The sequence below is a fragment of the Meriones unguiculatus genome, chromosome 1 (genome assembly GCF_030254825.1).
Source record: "Meriones unguiculatus strain TT.TT164.6M chromosome 1, Bangor_MerUng_6.1, whole genome shotgun sequence".
Lineage (NCBI taxonomy): Eukaryota > Metazoa > Chordata > Mammalia > Rodentia > Muridae > Meriones > Meriones unguiculatus.
The window spans coordinates 107,495,499-107,505,781 of NC_083349.1; the positions used below are offsets into that span (position 1 = coordinate 107,495,499).

General features: G+C 43.8%; 1 pseudogene; it reads right to left on the reverse strand.

Annotated features, from left to right (window-relative positions):
• Positions 1 to 519: 519 nt before the first annotated feature.
• LOC110554518 (ferritin light chain 1-like) lies at positions 520 to 1,015 on the reverse strand (annotated as a pseudogene).
• Between the last annotated feature and the right edge of the window lie 9,268 nt (positions 1,016 to 10,283).

The following is a 10,283-nucleotide window of genomic DNA, read 5'->3' on the forward strand; positions in this document are numbered from 1 at the left end:
TCTTGTTAAAATACCAATATTTTTATTGTCAATATTCCTATAAGCTGTTTATTTTCATATACATTATGTCTTTAGGATAATTATTATTGTTCGTGCTTGTTTTGCTGAAATGGGGTCTCATTAGCTTTGGCTAACCTGAAATTCTTGATCCAGTGTAGCTGGCTAGGAATCATTATTGAACAACAGAAGTCATTTCATAGCTCCTTGTACAAGTTCATTGACTGTTCCTCAGAAAGCTTCACCCAGTGACAACTTACATGCTCAAGTAGGTGTTTTTGTGTGGCGTAGAATATTTCATGACCATGAAGTGGTCTATTTCTCCACCATCTAGCCATTACTGGCACCCTTTTTTTTTTTTCTTCCTGTTTCAAAAAGTTTTATTTTTCCTTGGTCCAAGATTTGGGAGGGGCTGCAGGGCTATTACAAAGCTGCCTAGTGCTTGAGAGGTTCATTCCGATGGAGGTCCTAAGGCTGGCTGCAGAGCAGAGGAGGGAGCTCCTTGGAAGGCGAGGAGGCCTCCTAGTAGTGCCTGAGAGGGAGCTGCTCAAGATGAAACTCCCAGAGGTGACGTGTGGCACGCCAGCCTGCGTTGGCTGTGGGCCAGCCAGCCTGCGGATGTTGGTCAGGTGGTTGCCCATCTTCTTGATGAGTTTCACCTCCTCACTCAGGAAGCAGTTTTCCAGGAAGTCACAGAAATGAGGGTTCTGTGCGGGCAGAACCCAGGGAATGAAGATCCAAGAAGGCCTGGTTCAGGTCCTTCTCCAGGGCCTAGGCAGCTTCCATGGCGTTTTACCCCATTCATCTTGAGATGGCTTCTGCTCATCCTGGAAGAATGCTAGGATCCCGCGATCTTGAGGAGCGGCCTTGGCGCCCTCAGCCAATCCAGAGCCATTGTTATCCTGATCAAAACAGTAGCTCAGGGAGAGGTAGGTGTAGGAGGCCTGCAGGTAGTACAAGTTGACCAGGTGGCAACTTTCATTTGGGTGGAAAAATCCTGACAAACCTAGGAGGTCATGGCTGATCCGCAGTATGGGGCTGACCGCAAAGAGACGGTGCTCGCTGGTCCTAGGAGCTGAGGGGCAGACGAGATAGTCACGGAAGCTGAGCCTGGAGAGGCTGGAAGGCGGCTGGAAGCTAAGCCGGGAGTCCCCATCCAAACACTGTGGAAGCAACACACAGATCCACGGGACCTCCAAGAGCTGCTGTCCGTCATGGCGTCTTAATCATTTCTATTTTTGCCAATGTAACGGTTACGTAGCGATAGGCTGGTGACACGTTCACTTTCTACTTTGATGAGCTGCTCTACTGTACTTATAATTTAGGAACGTCCTGCTCACTTTTCTTGGTTATTGAAGGAGGATGACTGGGTATTGCTATTCATGTCACAGTCTACGTATTTGTTTCAGGCCTCGTGTTTTACACAGTGTGCTGCTCTTCTTGTTGCTGCAACAGAACGTCTGATGCAAGCTCGTAAAGGTTTATTCTTGCTCACAGTTCGGGGACCAGCCCGCCTTGGTAGAGAAGCCGTGACGGCAGGAGCTCCGGCCCACTGTGCACTCCGCCTCTGCAGTCAGGATGTAGAGGGAAAGGAACGCTGGTGCCCAACTTACTTTCTCTCGTTTTGTTCAACCCAGAGCCCCATTCCATTCAGTGGATGGCACCATCCATCGTTTAGGGCAGGTCTTCCTACCTCAATTAACCTCATCGAGCTAACCCTTCACAGCACTGCCCAGAGGCCTGTCTTCTGGGTGATTGTCAAGTTGACAGTCAATGTTAGCATCTCAGATGGGTAGCGAGTGTATTTTCCTTCATTCTGTGTTTTCCTTATATTTGTTTTGGGTGTTTTAATTCATCGATTTTGAGCCCGTGACCTTATTGAAGTGCATTAAGTGAAATAGGAAAATGTTAGAAGTTGAGGGATTTTTAATGTTAGGACCCTCACTTACTTGATTACCTTTTGAAATGCTAGGGGTTGAACCCAGAGCCCTAGGCACACTGTATATCATTGAGCTACATCCCAGCCCTTGTTTTTGTTTTGATACAAGAATTCACTATATAGCTCAGGTTGGCCTTGAACTCATAATGTAGCATAGGCTATAGATTTAATATACTTGTAAATATATTTTAAAATTTAATTATTTTTAAAGCGTTTATTATGTTTTGAGTATGTGTATGTATGTGTGTCTTCATGTGCCTCTGTATGTGTGTGAGTGGCAGGATCCTGAATCTAGAAGACATCTCAGATGTTCTAGAGCTGGAGTCACTGGTGGCTGTGAGCTGCCTAACATGGGAACCAAACTTGAGTTCTTGACAAGAGAGGTACATGTTCTTAACCACTGAGGCACCCAGCCCCCAGCCCCTCATTAGATTCAATATACATTTAATAAAATTTTTACTACCTTTTTTGTTGTTGTTTGAGAGGTGGTCAAAAATGACAAACTGACATTGTGGTGTGTGTGGAAATGTAAAAGACTTAAAATATACAAGACAATCTTGAAGTGTAAGAGCGAAGTCGGCAGATTATACTCTCTGGTTGAAAGAGTTAATACAAGATGAAGATCGCATGGTACTGGCACAGGAATAGACAGATCGGTAGGAGGGAGTTTAGAATCTAGATACAGTATCATACATACGCAGTGGAGGAAAAGCTGCATGGTCATATGTGGTACAAGGCATCAAACCTAGGGCCTCCTATATGTTATGCAAGTACTTTGCCACTGAGCTAGATCCTGGAGAGTCTTTTAAATCAGTAATTCTGTCTTGGAGATTTTGTGTTCCTTCCTTTGTTCCCTCTTTTCCTTCCTCCCTTCTTCCCTCCCTTCTTCTTCCTTCCGTTCTTTGTTCTGTCCTTTGAGAGCGGTTCTCACGCTTTAGCCCAGGCTGTCCTTAACCCACAGTGATTCTTCTGCCGGCCTCCTGAGTGCTAAGATTACAAGCGTGAGCCACCATTTCTGGCTTCAGACAATAATATTCTCACGTTATCTAATCTTCTTACAAAAAGAGCTTTCCTCTCTACTTTATAGCCTGTGAAAACTAACTTGGAGTGGATTGGAGTCCTAAATAACACAAAGTACAGCTTGTGAATAATAAATAAGAGGATGTATTCATAACTTTGGGGTCATTGAAGATTTCTAAATAGTGAGAAAAATGTGAAAAGACAAGACAGATAAATTGGATTTCATAAAAAATAAGAACTTTTTGCTCTATTTCTATTATTTATTTACTTAGGCTTTTGGAGACAGGGTCTTCTATATGGCCCTGGCTATCCTAGTACTCACTATGTAGACAAGGCTGGTCTCAGACTTACATAGATCACCTGCCTCTGTCTCCCAAGTGCTGGGATTAAAGGCATGTGCCACCACGTCTTTTATTTAGTTTTGAAAAATTAAAATATAATTACATTGTCTCCCCTTCCCTTTCCTCCCTCTAAGCCCTCCCATGTATCCTTGCTTTTCTAAATTCATGGCCTCTCTTTAATTGCTATATAATGTAAATTATATTATTGTATAAACATACAACCTGCTCAATTTTATAATTTATAATTTATCAACTTATAATGTTACTTGTATATCTGTAACTTCAGGTGTGACCACTTGGTATTGGATAACCACAAGGGAGCTTCTCCCTGGGGAAGGTGTGTGTTTTTCCACATATATATGTATATATACAGCCAACAACTTATTTCCTAAAAATCAATGAGAAAAGATAAATAACCTAATTTAAAAATAAGAACATGGATTTCATAGAAAATTCTGTTTGTTTGTTTGCTTCAAGACAGGGTTTCTTTCTGTAGTCTTGGCTACCCTGGAACTCACTTTGTAGACCAGGCTGACCTTGAACTCACAGAGATCTGCCTGCCTCTGCCTCCCAAGTGCTGGAACTAAAGGTGTGCGCCACAACTGCCCAGCTTCATAGAAAATTCTAAATATTCATAAAATATCTACAAGACACCTCAGGGAATGTGCTGAAAATCATGGCATGGCTCGTCTTAATAGACACATTATCTAGTGCTGCTGAAGATTCAGACCCACTGGAACTCTGTACACTGATAGCGAGAATGTGAAATGGTGTGGCTACATCTGAATATCGGTATGACTTTGAAAGCCAGGCCTGAACCCAGCCTGTGGCTTAACACATCCTGTGTCCTAGCCCTAGAATATATTCAAGAGAAACGAGTGCATGTGACCACTAAAAGACATGTCCTAAAATGTTCACTTCTAAGTTTATTTGTAGTAATCCCCACATTGGAGACAACATGTCACAGAGCGAGATCTGGTCATACAGTAGACTTCTACACAGCAAAAGCAATACCTATCTATAACATCTAACAGCCTAGATGAATGTCGCACAAATGTAAAAATGACAGTTGAATGGTTCCATCCATATGAAATTTAAACACTTGTCAAACTAAGCCAGGCATGATGGTGCTCACCTGTAATCTCAGCACTTGGGAGGCAGAGGCAGGAGGATCAAAAGTTCAAGGTTACCCTCCCTGTTTCAAAGCACAAGGGACCCTGTTTCAAAGCACCGAAAGAGACCAAAATCCAGAAACGAAACAAAAATCATAAAACAAACAAACAAAAAAAAAGGTGTTAAAAGTCAGATGAGGGTTTACTTCTGGGGCACTTCGAGTAGGAAGAGGCAAGTGAGAACTTGACGTAATGCTGGGATGCTTTATGTTGAAATGGCTGTCAATTAAGCAAGCATCTGCTTACAGGCTTACATAAAAGTACATTATGAAGAGTGTCCTTGGCTACATGTACAATAACTCAATAAAAAGGATTACAGGGCATTTCACTGCAGGCTTCCTGCAGTGTAGTTACCTTTAAGAAACCTGTGTCACATATGTTTTCTATATGTGACTTTTCCCCTTGGCTGTAATTTTTATAAAAATCTAAAGCGAAGGCGCTATCAATTGTAATGAGAGAAATAAAGGGATATAAATGGCTGTGTGTGAGTGTATGTGTATACTAGAGCTAAATCTCAGGTACCTATCGTCATTTATTGGCCTGATCTCTGAACCCCGCTAAAAATAGTTGAGAGTCCTGCCAGCTGGAAGCCGAGCTATGTTTAGCAGAAACTGAGCTGGAGTAGAATGGTGGAACTGAGCACAGGCTTTCTGCCTGGAAGGGGTGATTCTCAGCAGTGCTTTTTAATCCAGGCCAGGCCGGCCAACAGGAACCCAGGCTGTCCTGGCCAGCATCAGAGTGTAGGAGCTCAGTGACTGGAAGATGGGGACAGGAGTCCACCGGAAAGCAGACCAACATGAAGGATCTCAGAGTAGCTAAGCCCTGGCTAGTGCCCCATTAGAGCGCCATACCTTCCTTTTCTCCTACCCTGGTTTAGCCAGTTTTGATCTTGTAAAATACATCAACTTTTCAACAAGTCAGGGTTTTGTTGTTGTTGTTGTTTTTTAATGTATGTGCATAATTTTTTCTACATTATTTATTTAGTGTGTGTGTGTGTGTGTGTGTGTGTGTGTGTGTGTGTTTGTAATGGGCATGGAACATGGCAAAGGTCTCCATCTTGTGAATTCTGAGTATTAACACAGGTCTTTAGGTTTATGGGCAAGTACCTTTCTTTAGCCTGTAAGCCATTTTACTGGACCCTGTTATTTTTTTTTTTCTTCTTTCCCTCCTTCCTTTTTTCCTTCCTTCCTTATTTCCTTCCTCCTTCTCTCCCTCCTTTTTTCTTTCCTTTTTTAATTTTTATTTATTTTTTGAGACTTTTTTTTTCTTTTCTGTGTAGCCGTGGCTGTCTTAGAACTTGCTCTGTAAACCAGGCTGGCCTCAGACTCACAGAGATCTGCCTGCCTGTGCCTCCCACATGCTGGGATCAAAGGCCTGCACCACCACCACCCAGCCCCTCCCCTTTGTTTTTTGACAGGGTCTTTTACTGGCCTGTAGTTCTCCAAGTAAGCTACTCTGTCTAGACGTGGGGCTCCACTGATTACAACCTAGCCAGCTTTTATGGGAGGATCCTAGGGATTGAGTTCTCGGGGTTGAAGGGGTTGAATCCAAGTCCTTGTGCTTGCAAGGCAAGCACTTTACCAACTGAGCCATCTCCCCAACGCCCCCAACTGCTCAGTTTGAAATGTTATGCTGACATTTGGGGAAAACAGGTGTAGAAATATTTCCATCACAGGGACAAAAGGTTCCCCGGGCGGCTTTGTTGCTGACTCAGCCTAGTGTAGGAATTTGCTCCACTTATCTTCTTCCCTCCTTGGTTGGAGTAATTATCCATGTCACAGAGATGCTTTGAGGTTTAATGACTGTTCATAAATGGCTTTGAAGTGTTCAGATGAAGAGACAGTGGAAGGGTTCGGCTGTAAGCTTCCCCTTCAAAGTCCAGCAAGGTGGGGAAAGTGACGCTTGGCTCTCCCCTGCTAACACAGTACCTTTCTGGTTCCTTGCTGCCCTCAGCCAAAGAGAGGGCTCTAATATAAATTCTGTTTTATATTTTAAAGGACAGTGAATATAAGGTGATGTGTAATGAAAACATTTGGAGGCTGATTATAAACAAGTTGGTATATTGCTAAGGTCAGCAGAGGACTTGCAGCTTGGGGTTCCAGAGACAGCCCAGTCAGTAGAGTGCTTGCCTTGCAAGCCTGGGGTCTTGAGGTCTGTCCTCAGAACCTACAGATGGAAGCTAAGCATGTGGCCTGGGCTCTTGTAATCCTACCTCTAAGGACAGAAGTATCCCTGGGCCTCAATAGCCAGGTAACCTTACCTATCTGATGAGTTCCAGGCCAGTCAGAAACTCTGTTTCCAAAATCAAGCAGGACAGACACAGTGACTGCATGCCTTTAGTCCCAGCACTTGGTAAGCAGAAGCAGGTAGATCTTTGAGTTCAAGGCCAGTCCAGTCTATACAGCAAGTTCTAGGCCAGACAGAGCTCCACAGTGAGACTCTGTTTTTATAAAAAGAAAGAAAGAAACAAACAAACAAATAAATTAACTAAAACAAAACACAACAACAACAAAACCCCAAATAACAACAAGGTTGATGGAACCTGGGGAACAACACTTGAGGTTGACCTTTGGCCTCTACAAGAACAGATACAGACAGACAGACAGAAACACACACACACACACACACACACACACACACACACACACTTCCAGCTCAGAAATAGGATACAATTCATCTTCCAAGACAGGGCAAAAAAATATGTGAGCTTTAAGGTCAAAGGTGAGAGAGCATTAAGTCAAACTTTGTGAATGCTTCTAGAAACAGGAGTGGTGGTGGTGCATGCCTATAATCCCAGCACTTGGGGAGGCAGAGGCAGGAGGATCTCTGTGAGTTCAAGGCCAGCCTGCTCTCCAGAGTTTCAGGACAGCCAAGGCTATGCAGAAAAACCCTGTCTTGAAATACTAAAAATAAAATAATAATAATAATAATAATAGCACTGACGTATTAATAAAAATCAATCTAGGAGATGGTACTAAGAGTCTGTCAGGGATATGATCTTTTAATATTGTAACCAAGGGACTTGGTTGTGCCTGACTTTGAAAAACTCAAATCTGAGAGTGAACAGAATTGTGGTCGATGACTAATGACATGAAAAATGACAGCGATGATGGGTTACAGTAACAGTGAGTGAGTGCTGTGCCCATGATGGTTTGCATCATTTGATCCCTAGATAATCCTAGAAGATAGAACCCACTGTATCTCTGTTTTGCAGGCAAACCAAAGCTTAGAGGAATTTAGCAACTGCTTCAAGGCTGTACAGCTTGGTAGCTAACCATGGTTTTCGGACATAAATATGCAATGGACTCTCCTAAGAACAGGTGGAAATGTATTTTCCTAATATAAACCTAAAGGTTCTGATTCAGAAATAGGATGGAAAAGAAATGGATGTATGTTTGCTTGTGGATGTTTATCTTTGAGACAGTGTCTCCAACTTAGGCTCAGGCTTGCTATGTAGCCCAGGTTAGCCTAGAACTCTTGGCAGTCCTACTGCATTGATTGATCCAGTGCTAGGATTACAGGTGTGAACCACCATGCCTGGTTTACAAATAATACTCCAGGCAAATCAACCATGAACGACCTCTAGATTGTCCTCTGTGGACTGGGATGCAGGCTTAGAGGAAAGGCCGAGACCATCACTTTGCCACTGTTTCTCCAGCATTGGCTTTCCCAGTCCAGCTGAACAGAATGCCATTTGCCAACTGGAACCATATTCCCCTGTCATGTGACTGGTTTCTCTCTCAGACATGGCTATTGCCTTCTTGAGGCAGAGCACCTGTGATCACTGGCTTAAGACCCTTCTGAGATCTGGCTTGTTAATAATTGCTTGATTGGAGAGCTGGGGGGGTCACAAGGCTTTTGGGCTCAACAAGACTTGTAGTCTTGATGAGTTCCTCACAGGGGTCCTTCTCTCCTGTGGTTAGAAGGAGCCTGGACCTTTCAGCAGTGTGGCTTCCCTTCTGTCACCAAGGAGGTCTCTTCGGTGGGGTAACTGTTAGTTGCCCAAGAGGCTTCCTACAGTGTAGTTAGCTTTGAGAAACCTGTGTGCCTGCTGAGTGGTCCCGACAAACCCATTGCCTCACCAGTCTGGATTTGGGTGGAATCTGGTCTTTCGTCTATTTGAGAGTGAATAAATGTTGTTGTTTTTAACATCTCCCCAGAAAATGGCTGACAACGGTCCCTGTGGTGAACAAAGGGTGCATCAGTTTAATGGAAGTGCTCTGTAACATCGCCTTTGATTGTTCAGCTTGCATTTCTAAAATTATTATTTTATAATAATTTATAATTTATAATAATAATAATTATTATTATTATTATATCCCTACTGAAATGTCCTTTCTCTCCTCCCCTTTCACTGCTCCCTTTTCCCTCCCTCTGCACTGTCCTCCCCCGACCCCTCCTTCATTTCTATTTAGAAAAGGAAAGGCCTCCCAAGTCTATCAGCCAAACATGGCCTGTCAAGTTGCAATAAGACTAGGTACCTCCCCTTGTATGAAGGCTGGACAAAGCAACCCCATAGGGGGAAAGGGTCTCAAAAGCAGCAAAGGAGTCAGAGACAGCACCTGTTCCCACTGTTTGAAGTCCCACAAGAAGACAGCTGTGGTGGTGCGTACATGTAACCCCAGAATTCTGGGAGGTAGAGGCAGGTGGATCTCTGTGAGTTTGAAGCCAGCCTGGTCTACAAAGCGAGTCCAGGACAACCAAGGCTACACAGAAAAACCTTGTCTCGAAACACACACACACACACACACACACACACACACACACACACGTAGTCTCACATGAAGACTAAGCTACACAACTGTCACATATATGCAGAGGGCCTATGTCAGTCCCAGGCAGGCTCCCTGGTTGTTGGTTCAGTCTCTGTGAGCCCCCACCAGCCCAGATTAGTTGATTCTGTGGTTTTTCTTGTCCTTGACCCATCTGGCTCCTACAGTCCTTCCTCCCCCCTTTTCCACAGGAGCTCCTGAGCTCTGCCTAATGTTTGGCTGTGAGTCTATGCATCTGTTTTCATCAGTTGCCAGGTGATACCTCTCTGATGACGATTGGGCTAGGCACCAATCTATGAGCATAGCAGAATATCTAAATTTTCAACTTTGTAATGTTCCTTTCTTTCTCCTCCCTCTAACCACCAACTCCCTCCCCCTTTTGAGATAGGTTCTGCTTTGTATCCCAGGCTGGCCTCCAACTGGCTATCCTTCTTCATTAGCCTCTGATGTATCAGAAGTGCAAATCTATGCCACCTTCCTGGCCTTAGTTTGGTTTCCTGACTATACTGTCCCAGCTTAGTGCAGTAGTACCCTCCCGTAATACCAGTTCTTCTGGAGGCTGATGCAAGAGGATCGTTGCATTCCAGGTCAGTCTACTTTGTGATTCTGTCTAGAAATAAAAAAATAAAATTAAGGATTGAGGTGTAGTTCTGTGGTAGAGTGCTTAACGGCCACATGCTAAGTCTTCCATTCAATCCCAAGGACCTCCCCACAACCACAGATCTTACCAGGAAGAGCCCGTGCTGACCAACAGATATGCATAATCAGTAAATGATACTGTAGTTATTAGTCAGATCATTATAATTCTAATTAATGCTAATCACTTTTTTCAGGGCCAGCTCTCTCTTAAATGAGCCGAGAGCAATGGAATTATAAACTCTTGACCTCAGACCAACATACCGAAAAAAAAAATGCACATGTGTGGATGTGTGAGGGAGGGCACATGCTCATTTTGTGTGTGTGTGTGTGTGTGTGTGTGTGTGTGTGTAAGCCAGACGTTAGCCCTGGGCGTTGTTCCTTAGGAGCCAGCTGCCTTGTATAT